The 25,465-nt window shown below is 45.1% G+C and overlaps 1 long non-coding RNA gene across 1 annotated transcript in view; it reads right to left on the reverse strand.

The window, feature by feature from the left end:
- Nucleotides 1-25,465, reverse strand: part of LOC120396705 — a 45,651-nt gene that overhangs the window by 8,662 nt on the left and 11,524 nt on the right. The window contains exon 2 of the long non-coding RNA XR_005593304.1: nt 13,569-13,653. This is a non-coding gene — a long non-coding RNA (uncharacterized LOC120396705). The remainder of the gene's footprint in view (nt 1-13,568; nt 13,654-25,465) is intronic.

Consider the following 25,465-nt stretch of genomic DNA (forward strand, 5'->3'; position numbering starts at 1 on the left):
GGAAAAAAAATATTTTCCAGATAATTGTAACTAAAACTGCAAATGATAATAATCAAAATATGGAAGAAGCCTTTGTTCCCCTAGAGGATGGCTGAATCTGATTGGAGCTTACCCTTACAGAGGATGGTGAGTTGTGACTGGAGTTCCTCAATCAGAGAAGAGCTAATTCCCACAGGTGGTTGGACATGCCTGGAGCTCTTCCAGGAGAAGGAGCTAACCTCCATACAGGCTTCTGGTTGGAGCTAGTCACTTTCTTATTTTATTTGGGAATATTTCCACTTCTCGGAGGTGAAAAACAACACTGAGCCTATTCATACTCCACCGTGGAAAACTGAAAATACAGGATCGATTGGATCTATCATGTAAGATATTTGTTAGGCACTCTCACCATGGTATAAAATTCGTGGGGCAATTGTACATCTCAAAAGATAATGGTGCAAGTACCAAAGCAGATCAACTACTGTGTGTCACGCTGCGGCATCGCAATTGGCTAAAAAGTCCAAATTCTCAAGTGGCAGTCCCTGCCACAAATAGTGCCAGTGTAAGGAGCAGGCCCAGATGAAAGCTGGTTGTAGCGAGTCGGTGTGGCTCCCCTCCGGTCCAGCAGAGGGAGCTCCTTGCCAGACGCCCAAGTGGGCTGAGACACCACTTCCTGTCCCCGCCCCCCGGAAGTCAAGGGGCGGGACAGGAAGTATAAAAGGAAGACGCCAGAGCTCAGTCAGGGGCCAGCAGCCGCCGGGAGCAGACGTGCCGGTGGGAGCTCCTGACCGGGAGCCTTCTAGGAACCAAGGCAGCTGCCCAGACTGGCCTCCGCTTCCCCGCGCCCACTACGAGGAGGAGGAGCCGCCCGAGCTGCCCCGTGACAGGTACTGGGACCACCCGCCGGACCGCCCCGGCGCCCCCCCCCGAAGAGGAGCCGCCGGGGCTTCCCCAGCCCTGCTTCCCGGAGGAACCGCCGGAGCAGGCCTGGCCGGACTTTCCGGAGGCACTACCAGACCTCCCCCCAAGCCCAGACCCGGAGGAGCCGAGGACCTTTGGCTGGCCCGAACCGGATACAAGTGTGCAGGTAGGGCCCGAGGGGGATATGGAGTGTAGCCCGGGGATAGCCGACCCCTGTCAGGCTACGGACATTGAGGTGCCCATGTCGGTGTGTTTCGGTCAGGACCCCACCGACCAGCGGCCGTGAGAGCCGCTAATAGGGCCCCGGGCTGGAACACAGTGGAGTGGGCGGGCCTGTGTTCCCCCTGCCACCCCGTTCACGGGTGGCAGTCTCCCCCACACCCCAGCGCTCAGGCTTAGGCTTACCTGAACTATTGCTCAGCCCTGCCTAAGGGTCTGAGCCCTCTGTTTGTTGCTGCCCCGCCCTGAACTAGGGCCTGGGCTTATAAACTGAACTGCTGCTCAGCCCTGCCTAAGGGTCTGAGCCCTCTGTTTGCTGTAGCCCAGCCCCTGCTCCAGAGGCCTGGGCGTATATTGACTCTGCTGTTGCCCAGCCCCTGCTCCAGAGGCCTGGGCGTATATTGTCTCTGCTGTTGCTCAGCCCCTGCTCCAGAGGCCTGAGCTTATGTTGACTCTGCTGTAGCCCAGCCCCCGCTCCAGAGGCCTGGGCTTATACTGACTGTGTGGGTGCCCGGCCCCTGCTATAAGGGTCTGCGCCCAAGGACTGCTGTCCGGCTGCCCGCCCTAACTGAGGGCCGGGGCGTATACTTAGTGACTGTGCCTGGTGCGGCCCCTGCCTGAGGGTCTGAACCTGGACCTACATCGAGACTGATTGCTGTTATCCAGCCCCCCTGCTCCAGAGGGACGGGACTTCCCACGTAGAGGGGACAAGGGGCGAGTCAGTGTGGCTCCCCTCCGGTCTGCAGGAGGGTTGAGCCCCGACGCGCCAGATTACACTGGTACACCACTAGTTCTAGAGGGTTGCTTCGCTTTCCTCCTCATTTGCTTGTCTCTCAACCCCGTCTCTTCAACCACTTTGACTCCCTGGCCCAGCACAGCCAGTTGCTAGCTGCATCTTACCAGCTTGTGGTGTCGATGTTGAGTTTTCAAGTTCCTCTTGTAAATGTCCTTGAACCTGAACTTAGGTTGGCCCAGTGGCCTTGGAAAATTTGTAAGTTCTTCATACAGGAGATTCTTTGGAATGTGTACATCATCCATCTAGTGCAGCTGATCAAGCCAATAGAGAGTCGGAGTTTGAGATTTGTGATTAGACTTGGCAATTTTGCTTTCTCAAGTACTTCAGTGTCAGAAACTTTGGTTTCCCACTTGATGTGTAGACTATGGCAAAGAAAGCAAGTGTGGAAAATGTTTAGCTTTCTCTCAAGCCTGCTGTAGGAGGTCCAGATCTCAGCACTATGCTGCAGTGTGCTCAAAACACACGTCTGGTAGACTTATATCTTGCTGTTCAATGTTAGTTTCCTGTTATCCCACACATGCTTGGTCAATTAATTGAATGTGGTAGCTGCCTTTCTGATGCAAAAATTAAGCTCACCATCTAGAGATAAAATATCAGATACTGTTGATCCTAGATAGCAGAACTTGTGCGTAACTTCTAGCATAGTGTTAGCTCTTGGAACATCTGGAGCAGCCAACACATCTTGTGCCATAACACTGGTCTACAAGTTTTGAGAAGTCGTCTGCTTCAGAGATAAAATGTGCTATTTATTATGTATTTTGATGTGCCGAATTCAAATATGACAATTAAAACAACTGATTGGCTACTGTTTCTAAGATATTTAAGTTTTTACATTTTATGTCTATGTATATTGTGTAGATAGTAGAGTTTTAATCATAAATTGTAAACCTAGGTCTTTTCATGTGTTTATGGTTGCTTTACATGATAATATTTCACCTGTGCTGTTTATGTAACACTTTAAAAATCAGCAAAAGGGTTATATAAATAAAATTTATTATGAAACAAAAGGCAAATCCCCTTGGATGTCACATCACTGCCTTTGATGCAGTGCAGCCCTCAGCAGATGGAGAAAATGTACAGAAAAGCAGGAGCTAAATTCTGCTCTCAGTTACATCAGTGTAAACCCAGAGTAACTCCACTGTAGCCAAGAGAATTAATCTGGATTGTCATTTGGGCAACTGAGAGCAAAATTCAGCCCAGGATGCCTAACTAGTCGAGAGTATCTGAGCTGTTTCAGGTAACATCATGGATACAGCTGAATTGCTTGAAGGCAAAAGGCAAAAAACTATTATGTACATAGTTTAGTCCTATTCAGTGTCTACTCGGCGCTTCTTGGCTTGTCTCTTGTATTCATTAAATGGAACATCTCTTGTCACTGTCCAGCAATAGTCTGCAAGCATTGATGGGCTCCATTTGACCTGATAGCATTTCTCCATTGTTGCAATGTCCTGGTGAAATCACTCGCCGTGCTCGTCGCTCACTGCTCCGCAGTTCGGTGGAAAAAAATCTAGATGAGTGTGCAACATGTTGCAACCAAGGCTTTTGTATGCCTTGAGGAGGTTTTCCACCAACAACCTGTAGTTGTCTGCCTTGTTGTTTCCGAGAAAATTTATTGCCACTAACTGGAAGGCTTTCCATGCCATCTTTTCCTTGCCACGCAGTGCATGTTCAAATGCATCATCTCGAAGAAGTTCACGAATCTGAGGACCAACAAAGACACCTTCCTTTATCTTAGCTTCACTTAACCTTGGAAATTTTCCACGGAGGTACTTGAAAGCTGCTTGTGTTTTGTCAATGGCCTTGACAAAGTTCTTCATCAGACCCAGCTTGATGTGTAAGGGTGGTAACAAAATCTTCCTTGATTCAACAAGTGGTGGATGCTGAACACTTTTCTTCCCAGGCTCCAATGACTGTCGGAGTGGCCAATCTTTCTTGATGTAGTGGGAATCTCTTGCACGAATATCCCATTCGCAGAGAAAACAGCAGTACTTTGTGTATCCTGCAGACCAAGCAAGAGAGCAACAACCTTCAAATCACCACAAAGCTGCCACTGATGTTGGTCATAGTTTATGCACCTCAAAAGTTGTTTCATGTTGTCATAGGTTTCCTTCATATGGACTTGCATGACCAACTGGAATTGATGGCAAAACATTGCCATTATGCAGTAAAACAGCTTTAAGACTTGTTTTTGATGAATCAATGAACAGTCTCCACTCATCTGGATCGTGAACAATGTTGAGGGCTGCCATCACACCATCGATGTTGTTGCAGGCTACAATATCACCTTCCATGAAGAAGAATGGGACAAGATCCTTTTGACGGTCACGGAACATGGAAACCCTAACATCACCTGCCAGGAGATTCCACTGCTGTAGTCTGGAGCCCAACAGCTCTGCCTTACTTTTGGGTAGTTCCAAATCCCTGACAAGGTCATTCAGTTCACATTGTGTTATGAGGTGAGGTTCAGAGGAGGAGGATGGGAGAAAATGTGGGTCCTGTGACATTGATGGTTCAGGACCAGAAGTTTCATCCTCTTTCTCTTCCTCGTCTGACTCAAGTGAGAATGATTCTGGTGCATCAGGAACCGGCAGTCCTTCTCCGTGGGGTACTGGGCATATAGCTGATGGAATGTTTGGATAATGCACAGTCCACTTTTTCTTCTTTGGCACACCTTTCCCAACTGGAGGCACCATGCAGAAGTAACAATTGCTGGTATGATCTGTTGGCTCTCTCCAAATCATTGGCACTGCAAAAGGCATAGATTTCCTTTTCCTGTTCAACCACTGGCGAAGATTTGTTGCACAAGTGTTGCAGCATATGTGTGGGGCCCACCTCGTGTCCTGATCTCCAATTTTGCAGCCAAAATAAAGGTGATAGGCTTTCTTAACCATAGTGGTTATACTGCGTTTTTCTGATGCAAAAGTCACTTCACCACAAACATAGCAGAAGTTATCTGCACTGTTCACACAAGTACAAGGCATCTCTGCTCACTTTGGCTAAACAGAAAAACTAGAGCCAATCAACAATTTTAAGCATCATTTTCGTTCTCAGTGACCCAGAATTAGTAAAGTTTGACTACATTTATTTCAGAAGCATTTTGGCTATAGAGCAGTGTAATCATTGTCTTATTTAGACTGATGGTTAGTCCAATTTTCTGACAGACTAGTGCAAAGTTGCTGGAGCTCCTCTGTGTGCGATGAGCCTAGTGCCATCAGTGAAAAGAAGTTCTCTTGTCAGCAGATATGTTTGACTTTGCTCGAGTATCTAATCAAAATGACTCTTTAAATTGTGTGGGTCAGTGAAACAGTGTAGCTTTCAGGATCCATGAATGAAAAGCCTCCCCAAAGGCCCCACACACAAGAGCACAAAGGAATGGAGGGAGCTCATAGAGTAACTGCAAAGTGAAAACAACCTTGCCAGACAAGATCACACAGTGTTTGAAAACAGAATGTACGGAATTACAGCCAGAGCGAACAGCATAGTGGGAATGGTGTATCATCTGGGGCAGCTCCTGGCTGAGTTCACTCTACAACCAGCATGATGATGACAAAACTCTAGCATAAGTAAAGCCTTTGCTAAGTCAACGTGACACAAATCAGCATGTTGCCATTAGCAAATTGACAAATTGACCAATAACATAAAGATCCTGGATATTCCACAGAGATCAGAGAATCCAGATACTGTTCTTGTTTATGGAAAAGTTCCCCACATAGTACATATCACTGGACCCTAAAGAGCTAATTTATGCTGGAAGCTGTTTGTGGATTCTTGCAAATAGACTCTAGTTGACAAACACCAAGGAGGGAACTCTGAGCTTAACTGTTCCTGCTGGGAAGCAGGGAACCCCGACCCAGCTCCCCGGCAGAAGTGCCAGGTGGAGGGGAGGGCAGGACAAGCCCCTGCGCCTTGGCCCCATGCTCTGGCCCTGCTCTGCGGCAGGAGCACTGGGGCGGGGGCAGGAGACTGTAGATGGAAGGGGTGCGGAGGGGCCCCCACTTGCTTTGTCCCGGGGCCCCACTAATCCCTAATCTACACGTCAGATACACAGCAAAAGGGAGTGGGGGGAACAGAGCCTAATAAAAGAGATCCAATTTGCCTTTCTAGTCTACAAGCCTCCAACTGTCTCCATTCTTTAAACATTCCTAAAACAGATGTCAAAACCAGTGCCACAGCACGATAGGTGCTGTTTTCTTTGTATTACACTTTTTTTCTTTTGCTTACAGAAGTATTATTTTCTTTAACCCCCGGCAAATTCTTCGGGGTCAATACTTTAAAATCCTTTTCAGAGAGCAGAAGCCGTAAGAGGCCTAAAATTGATCTGAGTAGTTGCAGGCAGAGCTGACTCAAGCAATTCAGCTGTATCCATGATGTTACCTGAAACAGCTCAGATACGCTCGACTAGTTAGGCATCCTGGGCTGAATTTTGCTCTCAGTTGCCCAAATGACAATCCAGATTAATTCTCTTGGCTACAGTGGAGTTACTCTGGGTTTACACTGATGTAACTGAGAGCAGAATTTAGCTCCTGCTTTTCTGTACATTTTCTCCATCTGCTGAGGGCTGCACTGCATCAAAGGCAGTGATGTGACATCCAAGGGGATTTGCAAGTTACAGAAATGTAATCTTATTTGTATTTGCTCTCATACAGCTCAGATACTTCTACTTCAAGTCTTTTTTTGTTTTGTTTTGTTTTGTTTGGCTTTTTAAAAAAAAATAAAATAAAGGTTAGTGGAAACAGTCGAAAAAATATAGGTAGAGTAATTCTCCTGGTAAGCAGAGCACCTGTGCAACTTATCAGTGTTAATAGCTGAACTTTTGTAAGAGGATATCGAGGTACTTTTGCATATTTGAATAAGAAACTGTCACAAGACAAGAGGTAATAAAAAGGTGACAATACTATCTGGTAGTACAGTTTCACATTGCTCCAGGTTAGTATTTGCTAGCAAGAGCTGCTCTCTAGAGAGAAAATGTTGGGGGCTTTGCCTGCAAAAAATCACTCCTTGTTTTCACCTATGACAACATATAAATGGGCACACGTTTGTGCGTATACACACACACACACACACAATTCTGAACCAAAACTGTGAAAGATGTTCCTCTTAGAAATATGTTGCTTTCCATTGGCAGGAATTATTTTTCACTAGCTTTTACTGAACCACCTAATTTCTTTCCACACAGTACTGCTGGAAAGTATATTATTGTGCCAGTTTGTTTGCTGGCATAAATGGGCTCAGCTCCATTGACTTTAGTAGAATTTTCCACTTTTATAAAAGCAGAGATTTGACCCGCTATTATTAAATTCCTAAATTTTTAAATAGTTTATTTTATATTATGATTTTTTTCTGACATTTTAATTACAGTTTGGGGCTAGAAAAGGCAGACAAATAGTGTTTTCCGGAAAACTAAATTTACTTATTAACTGAGTGGCTGAAAATTTAAAGCCACTGCACCAAAGTCTGATCTCAATTACTGATATAATTTTGAAGTAATTCCATTGAAGCAAGTGGAGTTACCCCAGATTTACACTGATATATCTGAGATCAGAATTTGGCTCACTATATCTAGATTCCCTTCAGCATCTAGGCTTAGTTTCACATGAGTGATTCATCTGTACCTTGCAACTACTCCACTGGCTTTTCTGAGGACCTTTTTGTTGGGAAGGGTGCAATTTTAGTTTCTACGTTTAAAAGATCCAATTATGCACATTAATTTTAAAAGCTTTATCTTTAATCTTCAGGGACAGGTTATTGCATGAAGCCTGGTACAGACTTAAAACAAGAGATATGCTGCTTTGAAGTGTATCCCAAAGTAACAACCACCTCTGATTCTTTTAATGTGTCTGACAGGCTGACTTCTGAGATTTTACCTGTAGGATGAATGGGACAAGTTCTGAGATACTAACAATTCTAGGCAAGGGATCAGTGTTCCTTGAAAACAGTCATGATCCCTGACAGTAAATATAGTGAACAGGAGATGTCGAGATGGGCTGTGGAAAGGAGACAGACACTTAACCCCTTTCATTATATGGTAGGACTCCTGAGACCAGCGGTCACAAGTTGGCAATCAGCAGGCTATTTAGGAGTTTGTATTTCAGAGAGTTTCATTCTGAAGGCATTTTTCCAGGGATTATAGGAAAGAGGAAACTATCTCAGAACAGGGTGGATATTAACCAAGAGAGAACAAGCTGTTAGCTTACCCATACTTGGGCTTTAGAAAGTATCCATCACAGGCTGGAGTAAATACAAAGAACATACTGCCTCCTGAAATCAGTAGGGTGAATTAACCTACAGGTTCATTCTGACACAGCCAAAAGGTTCTCGTGCTGTCTGGAGGTCAGAAATGCTTTGGCTGAGGATGAGATACCTACACACTGACTTAGAAACACACAAGCTCCTATTAGCTTGGAACTGAGATTAGACTGGAGAGGACACCCCAGGCACCAGGTTTGAAGAAAACTGACTTCTGATTGGGTTGCTCCAGAGACCTATTGCTCACTTTGCACTGTAACTGTTTAAACTTCTGTACTGAGGGTATTTGAAACCTTTCCCTTTCCCTGCCAGCCCTAGTAAAATACCCTTTCACTTAGCCATGTGTCTGAGTGGTTACTGGGATCCACCAGGGCTAGCACCTACCAGGCTAGCTGCTGAAGTGACTACATGGGGCTTGCCTCCAAGGCATGGTACACCTGGCACACTAGTGGTACTCCAGGGGTTTGCTGTACTGAGCAGCCCTAATAAGTACATTTGAAAACAACATTTGTTCTAAGTGGCTATGAAATGCATGCACTGAATTCTCCCTGATTCAGTGATCTCAGTGGTCATAAAAAAGGCTTGAGGCCTCTCACGTGACATTTAGTGTCACCATAGCTCCCTTGCCAGGAAACTATTAATCATCAATCAAAGGCTGGTAAAGTGTCTCACACAGGCCAAATCACTCCCATCATCCTTGTTCAGTTCTCTAAAAATCTAAACCACAAAGCATCCAGGGCTCTCGGATATCAGCTGTACCCCCAGCTCAGCTGTTCAAGATGTCTGTCTGCAGCAGTTCACTGAAGGCCTAATGCACTAAGCTGTTCACAAATACAAAAAGTGATGTTAACTAACATACCAGCTAGCGAGGGTACTTTGGGAGATTTGCAGCAATATGTGGTGCCAATATTCTAACTAGCTGGTGATGGGCCAGGTGCTAAGGGTGTGTGAGTTTATAGAAGGGAGAGAGGAGGAACTAGGCAGATTGGTCATTGGTTAGCCCATGTTAACAAAAATCTTTCCTTATAACCACAATCAATGAGGGAAACAGCAGCACTTGGCAAACACATTCCTGTTAAGAGCACTCTGCTGGCAATACTTTTGTTCCTGGGAAACATACTGGGCCTGATCCAGGCCAGTCCTAGACCAAATGACACCCCAGGCAAGGAGCATCTTCGGCACCCCCTCCCCCTCCATTTGCTAAACTTCTGAATACCTTATTTTGTGTTGCATTTGTAGCCCATTTCACAACTTCGATGTACGATTTGCATGCATGATTTATCCAGGTTATATAAGACTGACTGGCAATACCCCACCCTTTATATACCTGCGAGGGCACGGCTGGCAACATTCTAGGAGGTTCGAGGAAAATGTAGTTCATAGAAAGTCTGGAGGGTTCTACGAGATTCTACAAAGGTCCAGAACATTCTAAGAGGTTAATGAAAAATGAATCCGCATGTGGAAGACCTAAAACATTTTACTTCAAACATTCTATTTTCCCTTTTATCGCTAACAACAAAAACAGCACCGTGGGCCCAGTGCCCCCCAAGCTTGGGTTGCCTGCTCCTAAATCCAGCCTGGGGCCTGATTCTCCTTTCCCTGCAGTATTAATCAAGAGTCACTCCACTGAAGTCAGTGGAATTTTTCTGAAGTCAGTGGAGTTACACTGATTTTTGTACTGGCTCTAGTGTGAGAGGACAGTTGGGCCCATAGCATATCATATCACTTCAGAGAGAATGGCGCCAACAGAAGCAGTAATAGTCACAAAGCTCCTTTCAATGTATTATTTATTACTATGATTATTCATTATTTTATATACAGTAATGCCTGGAGGCCTCAATCAGAATCAGAACCCCATTGTGCAAAGGACATTCCTTGTCCCAATGATTGTACAATCAAAGAATATTTTCTAGCAATATTTGAACAAGGGGCTCCCAGAACAGGAATCCCTCGTGCTGGTATCACTGGCTAGTCTACACTGGAGTATAGCATATAAACCTTGCTACTGGTGGCTGCAGGCAGGGTGGAATGGAGGCTATATGGAAGTCTATGAGATGTACCCATCCTTTCTTTCTGGAGGTTACAGTAAGCCCACTCCTAGGAACCCCAGCATATGCTTGGGAAGGATGGGGAGCTTTAAATGACAGATTCTAATTCTCCTGTTTATTGCTGTTGCCTTGATATACATCCCCATTGGATCCCTGACAAAGCCGACCATTTAAGCATGTCTAATCTTCTGCTTCAGTTGACTGAAGACTACCGGCTGCTGTACTGCTCACGCTGTTTGACAGGCATACGATGACATCGCTCTTCCAAATGTTTTTTGTATAGAGTATATGACTCCCATACACAGATTTTGGACTGTGGCCCTTCAAGGTTCCCAGGTAGTGTAAAAGAGGTGCAGTAACACCACTGGCTCGGTTCCCAGCATAGCCCTAGCTGCAGATAGATTCGGTAGGCACTGAATGGACCCCAAGTATTTGTGCCATTCGTAATGGGCACATTTCTGAGGATGTTTATAATAATAACATTTTTACTCATAGTCCAAGATTTCTAATCAAATTATAACTAAACATATTCTAACAAACCTGTGGCCACCTAAGATTTCATAGTTGTCATTATACTGCATCCTCCTTTCCCCCTCCAGCTGTTTGGAATTTCACAATAACAAGAGAGGATGCAGATCCCCTTGCTCCAAAATCATAGGCTTGAGTTAAAGGAGAATCTCTTTTAGCTTTACCAGTATAGGGCCTATGACACTGCAGTTCTAATTCCATCCAACAGAAGGCAGTGGTACACATACACTAGCTACTTCATTGCTATACATAGAAGCACTCTGCAAACTGTAACTGGGATCCAAGCTGTCTATCATGGGAAGGTAGGTAGGCAACAACATTCTGCACACACTGACATATGAGAGTCAGGCCCCAGGTGTCAATGGTGGTGTCCACAGCAGAGAAGACAGAGTGGAGAGGAGGAAGCATGTGAAGGATACAAAGCTCCAGACATGGAAGACAATATCCAGCAAAGCATGAACTGAGTTTCTTCATAACTTTGTTGGGCTGAGATAGCCCGAGTTTCAGCCAGAGGGGAGCTTTCATTTTCTTGTTTTGCTGTGGGAATGACTCAGTAGTTGAGCTAATCAGCATTTTAACATTGCTTCCATTCTCAGGGTTGAGGGTTGTTTTTTTCCCCCAATCATGCCCAAACCATTTAAACACTCAAACAAACTTCAGCACAGTGTGCTAGGAAGTGGTTTGAATACTCTGAAGATCAAAGGGAGATGCTGCCCAGTGTTTGATGTAGACTTGTTTTTAACTCAAGGTTAAAGTAGCAGTGAAAGCAATTATGTACCAAATAGTCCCCATTGAGAATAGAACTAGGGAGGCAGGAAAACATTCCCCCCTGCCCATCACCCCCATAAAAATTATGGACACATGCTTCTCCCTATTGTTTTTCCTTTTTGCTGATGTGATGTGGAGGAGATTTTATACAGTGGTGCAAAATTTAAATCTCTTGCAGGAGAAAGGAGTGCTGCAATCCCAGAGGGACTCTAATGTTCAAAACAAAATATAACAATGGAGTTAATTAGCATTGCATGGTTCACAAAATCCCCTCGAGGGGAGCCTTCTCAGTTCTAAATCATCACTTGTCTTTGAGATGGAAAAGTGCCCACTGAGCAGACCCCCTTCCTCAAACTTTTAATAGATATTGCCACAGGTTTTCATCATTCTCTCTGGCTTTGAAAAAGGTAACAGCTGAGCCAGGGCTATTCAGCTGCATTAACCAGCTGCATGTTAATACTCTCCATCTCCCCCCTCCCTCTACCCACAGCGCACACACTTTTTTTCTATAAACAATTAACCCTTTACTGTCACACCTCCTACTACCACTGCAACCCACAGATACTTGAAGTGATAACTTTCCCACGGCTTGCGTAGTTCTTCATGCCAGTCAAGTTACTGAACCTGAAAAACTGAGAGAGAAAGGCCCCCAGAATTATTTTTTAAATTACACTAGCACCTGGAACCCGAACCATGAGCAGGGCCCCGTTGTGCTGGGTGCTGGACAAACACATAGTAAGAGACAGACCCTGTCTCAAAGAGTAAATACACAAGACACAAAGAGGTTTGGGGAGTAGTAGGAAGATGGTGGTGAAGTGACCTGCCCAAGAACACATAGTAGGTCAATGGCAGATCCAGGAAAAAAAAACAGGTCTCATGAATCCCAGTCCAGTGCTCTATCCACAGGACCATGCATAATCTCCGGTATCAGGAGGATGTCCTCAGTTTCTCTCATTGTGTGTAAGAGATGGCCTCAATCCTTCTCAGGCCTGGCCTACACTATATGGTTAGGTCGACGCAAACTGCCTTCACTTACATTTGGCTCCCACCGAAGAGAGTGTCTGTCAAGCCAATTTAGTAACTCCGCCTCCCCGAGCGGTGTAGAGTCACCGTCAATGTAATTAAGTCGATGCAGTGTCAGTGTAGACACTGTTGATATGGTGCATTGCTTACATTGACTGTTACTGGCCTTCAGGAGCCGTCCCACAATGCTCTACACTGACAATATAATGGATACAAGGATGTGCACCACCGACACAAGAAGCCAAGCGTGCACACACTTGAGCGATTTAATAACTGCGGTGGCTGTGTGCTGACGTAAGTCAGGTTGACATAATTTTGTAGTGTAGACATGGCCCAAGTCCCTCCCTTAGCCCTTTTCTGGGGATTTCCTCCAATGCCAGCCACCAGTGCAGCTGCACTAGTGCAAAGGCGTTATGCAGACAGGCAAAGTCACTCTGAGGGCTGATCTACACTGAAAAGTTAGGTCAACCCAGCTACATCAGGGTGTGTGAGAAATCCTCATTCCTGAGCAATGTAGTTAAGCCCACTTAACCTCTGCTGTAAATGACTGATGGAAGAATTCTTCCGTCGCCCTGGCTACCACCTCTCGGTGGTGGGCTGTGAGACAGTTTGTTTACATTGACCATCCGCAGGCACAGCCGCATGCAGCGCCCAGTATCCACGGTTCGCCGTTCCCACCAATGGGAGCTGCGGGAAGCGGCGCAGATTGCCCACCACTGCTTTATACCATTTCCTCCCCAGGGTGTAGCTTCAAAGGGCTGTATTATTTGCATTCCCCACACCCCCAGGTAGTTCCTAGGAAATCCACTTCACATGCATTGTTCCAAAAAAGCCCTTTGACATTCATAATACCTTCCATAGATTGTTAGTGAGTATCGTAGAGAAGGTATTTACATACAAGTCCACAGTAATACAGCTACAATTGCATTTTTAATACAATGGACTCCCCAAATTAAACCTAATTCAATAAGGAAAATTTACTGTCACCAAGAGAGCAATGGAAAGGCGAATGTGCAAGATATCACTCCGTGGTCACATACCGAATGAGGAGATCAGGTGTACAGAGGTGACCGATGTAGTGCAGGCGATGTACGACGCAAAGCGGAGATGGGCGGGTCATGTAGTCTGCAAGACAATAGGTGGACAACCCACATCAGTGACTGGATCCCCAGAGACCACAAGCGACCGCTGGGCAGACCAAAAACATGCAGGGCTGATCCCATGACAAAACACTTTGGCCAGAAATGGAAAGAACGTGCTCATAGCAAAACAGAATGGTGTGGTGTCGACTTGTGTTCGTGGAGGGATGGATGAGGACAAGCCAGACAAAGGTAACAATAGGGTTTAACTTAATTCAATACAGTTCATTCAGGATACTGCAGGAAATTGTCAGTCTGTCACAACTGTGATGAACTGGGGGATCTGTTTGTGCAACTTATGAATCCTGGTTGATAGTGTGAAGTTGCATCATGAAATTATGGTGTCATGGAAAGCCCATATGTATGTGGGTCCATCATTGCTGATGGGACATGCAACAGGTACATTCCAGGCTGAGGACAATGAGAAGGTACTTAACTTTTAATGACGACGTGCGTTGACAACATTAGTTATGGGAAAGATTAATATCTCCAAAGGGGAAAGATATTGTCCCCTTCTGTCAGAAGAGAGGGGCACAGGGTAGAGTAGTGGAAAGGAAGTTAGTAAAACAAAACACAGGCGACAGCTGCTGAAAGGGAGGCATATAAATGAGGAGACCCACATAGGAAGAGGAGGCTTTTGTCACAAACTGTGATGTGGGTGGTTATAGCTAGTGGTTGGAGCAGGTGTTAAGAGTCAGGTTTTGGAGCTGAGGAAAGAGCCAGAGTCAACCAGAGAAGGGATTGTAACCAGTAGCCAGTAACCAGAGAAAGGATTGGAGCTGGAGGTGGGGGAGGGGAACCAGAGATCAGTTGTGACTCAGCTGTGCTCATAGACTGCCCAGAGACTGGGCAGGTGCAACTGCATTATCTTCATTCCTGACAGCATTGGGCAGGAGATAGGAAGCTCCTAGACCCTGGGAAAGACGACTCTGCGAGAGAGAAGCCACCCAGCATGTAGAAGCCTGCATGTGGCAGGAGAAGCCCTGCCTTCCCGGTCACTACTCATCTGTAAGGCTCCCCAGGGAAGGGTGATGTAGTAAGGGCCTTTGTGGTTAGGATGTTTGTTGAGTTGTAAATGATCTGGGTTCTCTTTTGCTTTGTCTAAGTAAAAGATCAAATGTATTACACTCACACGCTTTGCACAAAAGTCTGTTATCAGCGTCACAATTACCACTAGCCTCCTGACAGAGTTAAGCAGTAAATCAGAAAGCTCTCACCTGAGGGTGTTGCTCTGGGAGAGGGTGTGTTTAAGTGCGGCAGCATCTGCAGGGCCCGTGCTGTGCTCAGACGGTCTACGCAGCTGGCAGTTTCCAGCTCTCAGAGGGGAATGTTAGACAGCAGGTCTGCACTGTGCAGGGACCCCAAGAGTGGGGCAGTAGCTGGATTTCATTCAGGCTCTGAAGGCTTAAAGACCCAGGGACCCAGAGGCTTGGATTTCCTTCACCACAGTCCAGTGGGTGTCCAGCAGGGGGTGCCCAACTAAATCTGTGATACAATAGGCAAAATCCCTGTCACATCTAGTATCCCACCACTGCCAACTGATACGGTACAGGGAGTGAGCTACACCTTTGGCCTGTCTCTCCCTCGGCAGCCTTTCCAAGTGACAGGCCTACACCTGCACTTCTCTCAGAGTAGAATCCCACGATTTACCCCACTTTAGACTGGATCACCAGCTTCAGGTTCAACTGGGTTTGGTCCCTGCTATAGACATCTGCTAGGAGCTTGTGACCAGTATGAAACTGAAGTGACAGAGAACAGCTTCAAAATGAAATATGATTGATTTATCCATAGGGCACATGACAAGCAGAGAGAAAACGGTTAAAATAACAAAAGCCTAAATGCCTATCATCTTACCTAGCCTTAGCATTTGCCTCATACAAGTAGACAGGCCTGACTTAGCCTAGGTACTCTTTCTGCCCCCTCCCCCATTCTCTTGAAGACCCAAGATGCAGCCTACTTTCCTACAGATCTCATAGACTCATAGACTTTAAGGTCAGAAGGAACCATTATGATCTTCTAGTCTGATCTCCTGCACAACGCAGGCCACAGAATCTCACCCATCCACTCCTGTAACAAACCCCTGACCTATGTCTGAGTTATTGAAGTCCTCAACTTGTGGTTTAAAGACTTCAAGGTGCACAGAATCCTCCAGCAAGGGACACGTGCCCCACACTGCAGAGGAAGGCAAAAAAATCCCAGGGCCTCTGCCAATCTGCCCTGGAGGAAAATTCCTTCCGCACCCCAAATATGGGCATCAGCTAACCCTGAGAATGTCGGCAAGAGTCACCAGCCAGACACCCAGGAAAGAATTCTCTGTAGTAACTCAGATCCCACCCTATCTAGTGTTCCATCACAGCCATTGGGCATATTTACCACTAATAGTTAAAGATCAATTAATTGCCAAAATTAGGCTATCCCATCATACCATCCCTTCCATAAACTTATCAAGCTTAGTCTTGAAGCCAGATATGTCTTTTGCCTCCACTGCTCCCCTTGCAAGGCTATTCCAGAACTTCACTCCTCTGATGGTTAGAAACCTTTGTCTAATTTCAAGTCTAAACTTCCTGATGGCCAGTTTATATCCATTTGTTCTTGTGTCCACATTGGTACTGAGCTTAAATAATTCCTCTGCCTCCCTGGTATTTATTCCTCTGATATATTTATAAAGAGCAATCATATTTCCCCTCAGCCTTCTTTTGGTTAGGCTAAACAAGCCAAGCTCTTTGAGTCTCCTTTCATATGACAGGTTTTCCGTTCCTCGGATCATCCTAGTAGCCCTTCTCTGAACCTGTTCCAGTTTGAATTCATCCTTCTTAAACATGGGAGACCAGAACTGCACACAATATTCCAGATGAGGTCTCACCGGTGCCTTGTATAACAGTACTAACACCTCCTTATCTCTACTGGAAATACCTCGCCTGATGCATCCCAAGACCGCATTAGCTTTTTTTCATGGCCATACCACATTGGCAGCTCATAGTCATCCTGTGATCAACCAATACTCCAAGGTCCTTCTCCTCCTCTGTTACTTCCAAGTGATGCGTCCCCAGTTTATAACAAAAATTCTTGTTATTAAGCCCTGACACTTTGTTTATAAATTCCCACCTGAAAAAGCCCTGTGTTTTAAGCTGGAATCTCCTCCTCCCCCTTTTCTAGACAGTCAGCCCCCAACTTCACATCCATGGAGCTGAATTACAAAGGAATTATCACTTTCACTGTCTGTCTGATTTTTGGGCACTGGGCTGTCTATAGCCTTTTATTTCTGCACAGAAATACATTTGTTCTTGCACAGCTAAATGAGATTCCCTGAATTCTTAGTTAACCTTTAGCCAGTAATGCAATAATCACCAAGCCCATGGAGATTCATAAAATTAATAGGTGTCTTCCACAGTCTTCACAGGGGGCTGTCGTGGTGCAGTTATTCTGTGGCTGGCCATTGATGGCTAAAAATTCCAGTGGAGACAAGGCTTGCACTTCATTTTTGTCCCACAGAAATGTGTACTCACAGCAAGATAGATTTAAGTCTGAGATGAATAGCAAAAGGAAATTAGGAAGGAATTAGCAGGTGCTAGACATGTAGGGTCAGATTCCTAAAGATATGACATCAATGATAGTTAGACAGCTAGGGTCTTTTGAGAAGCTCACTAGGCAGCTATCTGCATCTTGAGACAGCTAAATACCTTTAAAAATCCCCAAAAGGAAAAGATGGAAGCCCCATTGCTTAAAACCTTTCAAACCATCAAGATGCTAGAAAATGCACTGTAGGAAACCACTGGCAGGGAGATGGACTGTGGTACAAATTGGTCTTTTCAATCTCAAATTTCTCTGTTTTATCCATTTATAATCTCATCTGTGTTTTGAGCCTCTAATATATATTATTATGGCAGAATCCTTATCTATGCCAGCATTCAGGACCCTAGTATGTAGTTTAGGTAGGTGTCCAGCAGTAGTAGTAAGTTGTTATCTCTTGAGCCCTCCTCCCCCGTGTTTATTCTTTGTACTACTTCCAATCCAAGAGTTCATACTGGTCATATTAAATGCCATTTGACAGATCTTCAAATTGGGAGCAATTCTCTGCCTTTCTTTTCCTACTGTGATAGCCAGTTTGGCTCTTGTCAGTTTTGTTCAGTTCTGCTGTGTGCAAGGTGAGAGCTAACAGGCCCCATCCATGCCTTTCAATTGACTTCCTTGGGCACTGGATCAGGTCCGAACGTTGTTTAGGCTTGATTCTGATCTCTTGCACTGAAGTGATTCCACTGAATCAAATGGAATTAGTCCACTGTAAAACTGATATGAGTTCAGAACTATGCTCTATTTTTTTAAATAGCTTTTGGGAATTTTACACCCACATCAGCTCCATAGGGGGAGTTGCAATTTTGAAAGGAAGAAATTGCCTTTAAGGAATGTATTGGTTTTGTGATTTTTTTTAATGCACATGCCTCTGTTTCATATAAAAGTGCCCAAAGATTTTCTACCCCATTTAGACAGTAGTATATTTGCATATCAGAAGAGCTTCTCAACTTACTGTATGTGCCTAACTGTTTCCACATGCCAGAGTCATATTTGAAAAACTACTTTTACAAATGCTTCTCTAGACAAGTCAGATTTTTAGCAGAGGCAGAACAATTCCCATCTCTTAGAAAGATGTTTTCAATAAGAGCAGACTCACTACAGTATTTAGTTACAATGCTGAAGTGTCAGATGTTTATTGAGTCAGTTGAGGAGATATAAAAAGAACTGGCAGTTCTCTGCAAATCACTTTGATTTTTAGTAGTGACTCTACTACAGTAAACAGTAAATAATGTAAGTACCGAAGGTGTTCTCAGTCACAGAGAAATGAAATGGGAAGTCAAAATCTTTTTGTTTCCCTTGTGATAAGAAATCTTTTGAAACCATCTGATGCCATTGCTTATTCCATCAGTGTTGTATATGTACCTGATACGTTGCTGTTAAACAGACATGCTTAAATACATCAAATAGATTAATGTTGGCATTTTATCAAATCCATTTTCTGTTTCTGTAAAACATCTTCAAACATATAGAATGATTTCAGATGAAAAAGTAACTGTCTTTTCTTCTCCAATCCAAGCGACTGCATGTAACTGGCTAACACTACTCGAGCATCTTGCTTAGCGCCCACAGTGGTCATTGCTTATGACAGAGCCCTATCTATGATAACACTAAACTATGTTTTGAGAATAGTTCCAACTGCTGGAAATTAAAGTAGTTTTGTGGCTGCTCTCAGTTGTACTGGAGCCAGTCAGATGACAGGATCAGGGGAGCATAGAAGTACTTAGGTCCCTTTCCTTGGCCCAGCCACATCAAGCATAGCTCAATCACAGCCCAGGATTGAGTTAAATATGTTCTGTTCCACCCGATCCTAGAACATGGTGGTGGTAAAACAACACCAAAGATCTAACAAGAGGGAAGAAAATTCGGTTGCATGAAATATTTTCACAGTTCTTTGCAAGGGAAGTGTTAATTAGGGCCAAGGCAATGGGGACCATTTAAAGACCAATAAAAAACACTCTATAATCAGGTTTTTTTATCCCCCTAGGGTTAGAAGCCAGGAGAAAAATTCCTCTTCACCAGCCCACACACACACTGAACTCTCAGGCCCTGAAATGTTCCTCTCTAAACATTGTTACCTCCCAGCCACACAACCTATTTCCCTCTCCTTCTCTCTCTAATATTTTGTGGGTTGCGTTATCATCATATTAAATATATTACCATGTGCTATTAACATGGGCCTGCAGTTCAGAGACCTGTGGGTGATTCCTCTGCTCACTAAGAATTGCACAATGGCAATCCTGGCACAAAATCTTGGTCCTGCTGTACCACCTTGGAGTTGTGTCAATAGCAGCTGGGGATGCAGAGAGTTTAAGGACTTCTTGATGGGATGGGGAAAACAAAAACAAAAGGAACGTTGCACTCCAGTAGGCTTCAATGCTCTGGATTTTCTAGAAGGACAGGTAGCAATGTCCTATCCTTTCGGCTGCTGCTGACACATGGCTGGTTTGTTTCAATGCTGTGCATGTTGTTCTGGAAGCATTTCTTAGCAGCCTGCAAAGCCAGCCCCACCTTGCAATTAATAGATCTGTGTCAACACTCAGTGCAAGCCTGATCATTATCATTGCCCCAGAATTAGAATGTTGACACAAGCACAGCCACTGAGCTGACTTAGGGTGTGATCCTGTGAGGTGCAGAGTGCTCTCAGTTTCCAGGAGGGGGGGCAATGGGAGCTGAGAGCACCAGGATGTTACAGGACTGGGCCTTTCAGTAGTTGATTGGCTTTTAAAGCTCAAATTCCAAAGGGATTATTCCTGTCAAGGTGCAAACGCAAAGTAAATACCTTAGGGCCAGCTCCTCAGCAGGTGTATACTGGTGTAGCTCTATGAAGCTAGTGTGCTGGTTTTTACACCAGCAGTGGATTTGGCCCTAGGTTTGTAAACATGAAAGCTAGATGAGAACAGAGCGTTAATAGGAGAAGGGGAGTCAGCTTGCATGGTGATGCCTGCAAGAAAGCTGTGAGGATTTCCAGGAACAGCTGGCTTCAAGGAGCCATGCTACTACTTCTGCTGGTGCTCTGTTCAGAGTGACCATCCCTTAATGTGCAGCACGGTATTGGGGCTGGTGACTACTACCTAAACAACATGTCACCAGCCAGTCCCACTATTTACCATCACTAAAGGACCATTCTTCCTTTCCCTTCTAACTGCATTGCAAAATACACTGTTAAACGACCATGGCCTGTTGCTGAGATGACAAAAAGTAAAGCAGCTGCAGCTGCACATTCTACCCCAATGGGCTGAACTGAAACTTTCACAAGTTCAGGTTCAGCAGAGAATGCTGTGAGGTCACAGTGGGATTAGAAATGGCCTTGAGCAGCAAAGTTTGTATCTGCATCCAAAGTTCCCACAATTCAGGGACATTTGAATCTGGGATTTTAGTCTGGCCCATTATGCAGTTAGGAGCCACCATGAAGTTTGGATCCAAACAAGTGCAGGTTTGGGTCAGAAGCCTCTTTACTTACCATGTACATGCCATCATCCTGCAATCCCAGGCCAGAAGAGCTATCCCTAGAGCATGGAGAGGAGCTCAGTATAATAGGAGGAGCTTGCAAAAATATCTTTCACCCTAGGGCAAGGTAGACATAGGTGCTACTTCTGCTGAGCTCATTAGTTTATCACTGACATGCTGCTTGTTACCAGGATTAGTCACCATTTTACACATTTAAATCCAAAAATGGCCTTTTATACAAAAATTTGTCAGCGTTATTGACATTTTTCTCACAACATTTTGTTCACTGAAAAACCTGGGTTTCGATAAGAAAACAGGGTTTTTGGTAAATGAACTATTTCATTCAAATATCATGAAAAACATTTTGCCATGAACAGAACGTGAGTCCATTTCAAACCCTGCAAAATGGAAATAACGTGGACGTGTTCTGTCAAAATCATTTTCCAGTTTTTTGACCAACTCTGCTTCTGACATTACACATCTCCAGCTTCGAGTGCGCTGGCTGGCATGCCACCCGCCTCAATGGCCTGGTGTCCGCTTCCCCCACAGCCTTTTCTGTCCTCCCTTCCATGCTGCTCCCTACACTGGAAGACCCATTTTGAGCTGGTCTGCAAAGCCACTACCCTTAAATCCCTCCTGAAGACCCCCTTCTCTGATGATGCCCACAAGAAACAAGCTGACTAAATCATGTTTGTGTCATTAATTTATTTTATGGGTGAACAGTCATGGGGAAGGAAAGGATTGGATGTTCGGAAGGAAGGACTTTAGGACAGGGATACTGTAGCTGAAGATTGCAGTATGAGATAAGAAGGGGGTTGAATGATAGAGAGAAATTTAGTTTCCTTAACTCTAAAAACCTCACCATGCATAGCTAATAAGCTGTGTGCCTTTCATCGCCCTGATCTCCTAGCTCATATGTTTTATGTCTTTCCTTCACCCTTAGTCTGTCAGTGCCTTGTGATCCCCTCAAGACAGGGACTGTGGCTTTCTTTGTGTTTGGCATATTTTGAGTGCTGCCATGATATAATCAATAATAGTGCACATATAGAAATAGAGCGTGCACACACAGAGGTCAGGAAAATTAAAGAATCCCCTGTCAGGATTTCTGCTGCCCTCAAACACATTCCAGCCAGTAGTCAGAGTACAGTATGCTCACTCTTTGGTATTTGTTAGTGTTGGCCTTAACATGTCTGTCTCCATTCCTTCCCCTTAGCATAGCTCTGGAGTAGCCCAGGTTCTCCATCTCCTGCAAAAGGTTCTGGTGAATATCTTTATTACTGCGGGAATGTCATAGCTGTGCTTGTACATGCTCCTCACCCCACAGTCCAGCGAAATCATTGACCTTTCTGGACCAAATTAAAGACCTTTCTGGGCCATGCTACAGCCTGAGCATTATCACATGCTGGATCACGCTCTGCTGTTAAGAAGCAATATTCTCTCATGCCTGGTAATTCAGCAGGTGTGGCTGTGAAGCACATGCTGGCCATTTAAAAGCCAGGTGAATTTCTAAGATAAAGTGAGCAAGGTTTATTGGACCAACTTCTGTTGGTGAGAGAGACCCACCTTGTTTCTCTAATAGCCTGGGACCAACTTGGCTACAACAACAACACTGCATACAACAATAGGTGAATTTCTGGTCAGTTTGACCCCTGGTCAGTGGAGATTAAAAAGGTTTCCAAACAGGTCACTGCTGAAAGGAGTAGTGCAATGTGGGGACTCCTTTTACCAGTATAGCTACATCTGTGTCAATGTGCATTCACATTGCCACTCCAGGACTTGTGCTGCTCCAAAAAAGGGAACAGCTGTTTTGCAAAAAGGACTGGTTATTTCAGTAGCTGACAGACAGAAGTGTGGACTCACCCTTGTCTCCACCAAAAAAAAAGTGGACTTCTACTGGTGCAACTTTTCAGTGTAAAGCAGGCCTCACTCCCAGGGCCTTTTGTAAGGCACACTTTGTGGCTAGAACCCAAATCCCAACTCTTCTGCATTCACACAAACGCACATCAGCCTCTACCAATGCAGGCCCAGTCAAAAACAGAATCTCCCACACAGTCGTGAAAAGGGAAGAGTGGGTTCCACTCAGAGCAGGATTCAGCCGAGCAAAAAGAAGAGCTGGAGGAAGTATTGACCAAGAGATATGAGCTGGAAAGTACCTCAGTGACAGTGAGGCGTTCACATCCGGGATACCAACAAGGGACATGTAATGTGCCAAGCAGCAAACAGCAGGGCATGAGCCACATTCCCAAGACCTCCTGGGAAAGCTGAGAGAATTTCCTCTTCAGTTATTTGCAGGCAGCATATGTGTCCCTTACCAGCCATTGATGCTACAAGGCACAGTGCCAAAAAATCAGCAGCTTGGCAGCTTTTCTATATGTACTCAAGAAATACATTTTGGATTATTTGCACCATCTGCTTCACACAGGTGTTCATTGGGGAAGGAGGAGGGAGGGAGACACCTGAGGGCATCAGCACAGAACTGAAGGTATTTATAGGGCAATGATTGTTGTAATAGTTGGTCCTGAGGAGAGAGAACTGGTACCAACTCCTAGTACAGAAGAGTTAGGAGAATTTTCTCTGCCATTCCTTCACATTCTTGACAGAGCTGAACAAAACTCTGATTTTTTGCTCTTTGAATGTCTACAGGTGGGGGATGGTTGGGGTGAGTGTCTACAGGCAGTAGGGACTGGGATTTTGGTGGGTATATCTATGAGGGTAGATGTCAGGGGGAGGGAGTTTACCAGAGCATCTACAGGTGTGTGTGAGGGGATAACTGGGGGAAGTATCTGCAGACGTAAGCTGGTTGTTTGGAGTGACTTTATGCCACAATGATTCATGGAAAAATGTTACTATTTCTCAGTATGTTCCACCCTCCTTGCTCAGTTGTGGTCAACCACCCCAGGTGGAAATTCAGCAGTTTTCATAGAAATATGTAGCCATTCTTACAGTGAAAGAGGCTTGTTTGTGATGAGATGACACTTTCAGTTTGTGAAAATTACCTTCCTGTTTCCCATAGCAATGGGGTGACAGTAATGAATGGTTTGTTTTTCACCAACTTGTATAAATGTTGTTCCTTTCACTGCCCAGGAACATCTTTCTACTACGCAGATGTGGTGCATGTGTAACCCATAAGGTGTGTGGGTTACACATGCATACAGAAACCACTGTCTTCAGCAGAAATTGAACCCAGCCCCTGGCACAAGTTAGAGCTGGCCTGACTTGTGTTCCAGCTACCATCTGCTAATGGGCCTTGCAGCAGCCAAGGAATAATTGGGGTGTAGGAATGAATACCTTAGCTTCACCTTCCCCCAACCCAACATGACCCTGCAATGCAGGCTTCTGGATTGGGTGCAGAACTAGTCAGCTCTGTGCCTGACAAGGAGGCCCCATGTGCTGGGAATGTTCCCATAGGGGTGGGGGTGCATTCCAGCTACTTTGCAAGGCCTTTGGATTCTTAAAAGAGTAGCACCTGAGTTTACTAAAACACCAGAGGCAAGAGACCCTGCATGGAAAGTAAAAACATTCTCAGTTACTCATCTGTGAGGCAGCTCAGCACAAGAACATGTGCAGAGCCTATCTGATGAAAGAGACTGTTGTTTCATGTGGTTTCCAGATAACCGCTGATAACATTTATGATTGCAGCTGACCCTGTGAAACTGTTACTACTTATATATCCTTCATAGCTACAGGATACTGTGTTATATGAACCAAAGGAAACTGAGGGGGATTTTGTTCATATCACAACAGATGCAGGGGCCAATGATCAAGCAGAGGATTACCTATAAGCCACAGCCCTATGGCAATCCTCTCATCTTCCTATTCTGCCCTGCCCATCATCAGCTGGAGCACATGATAGTCTGCCTGCTACATCTCAGCTTTGAAATATGTCTCCTAACCATCAACCATACACACACACATGTTTGATCCCTGGGCCCATTATACATGGTAAACCCAGTGGTGAGCTGGAGCCGGTTCCCACAGGTTCTTGAGAACCGGTTGCTAAAATTAGCAACCGGTTCTCTGTGGCGAACCAGTTGTTAAAGGGCCAGGAGGTGGGCAAAGAACTCCAGTCCACATGCCGAATCATCCTGTTGCTCCCAGGATTCCCAGCTGGGGAGGCTGAGGCTGCAGCGTGGCCAGCCGCTGGCACCAGCTGGGCAGCTCAGCTGAGCTCGGGAGTTGTCCTGCTGCTGCTGCTTTTTGAGTGGCCCGGCAAGGTGGTGGTGGGTGGGGGGCTGCTGCAAGCTCCAGGGCTGACCAGAGGGGAGAGGAGGGGGCAAGTGGGACAATTGGACCAGGCCCTGCAGGGGCTCCCAGCCCCACGAGTATGTCTCCTCCTCCCTCTCTCCCTCCCCCCTTAAATCAGAACTTTTTATAGGGAACCAGTTGTTAAGATTTTGGCAGCTCATCACTGGGTAAACCATTGAACCTTTCTCTGCCATATCTATAAGCTGTATCTAATACCTAACGTTTACCTATACTGAAGGGCATAGCATTATTAATGGAGGAATGTTATGTTCAGCACACTTTCTATATTCTCCTACTTCCTTACTTGACGCCAGATGGTAGGACTTTTCCATTGACTTCACTGGGAGCAGGATTGAGCCCTTGATCATAAGCGATTTAATGTTTGATACCCACAGTAAAGAAAATACATATTAAGTGAGAAGAAGCTTTTCCATTTCCATCTGGGCCAGGCAAACCTGACCAAGCTCTAGAAGGCACACAGCTAACTGCTTGACTGTCAGTACATTAGCAAGTCCAAATTCTACAAGACTCCA

Source organism: Mauremys reevesii, linkage group 2 (assembly GCF_016161935.1).
Source record: "Mauremys reevesii isolate NIE-2019 linkage group 2, ASM1616193v1, whole genome shotgun sequence".
NCBI lineage: Eukaryota > Metazoa > Chordata > Testudines > Geoemydidae > Mauremys > Mauremys reevesii.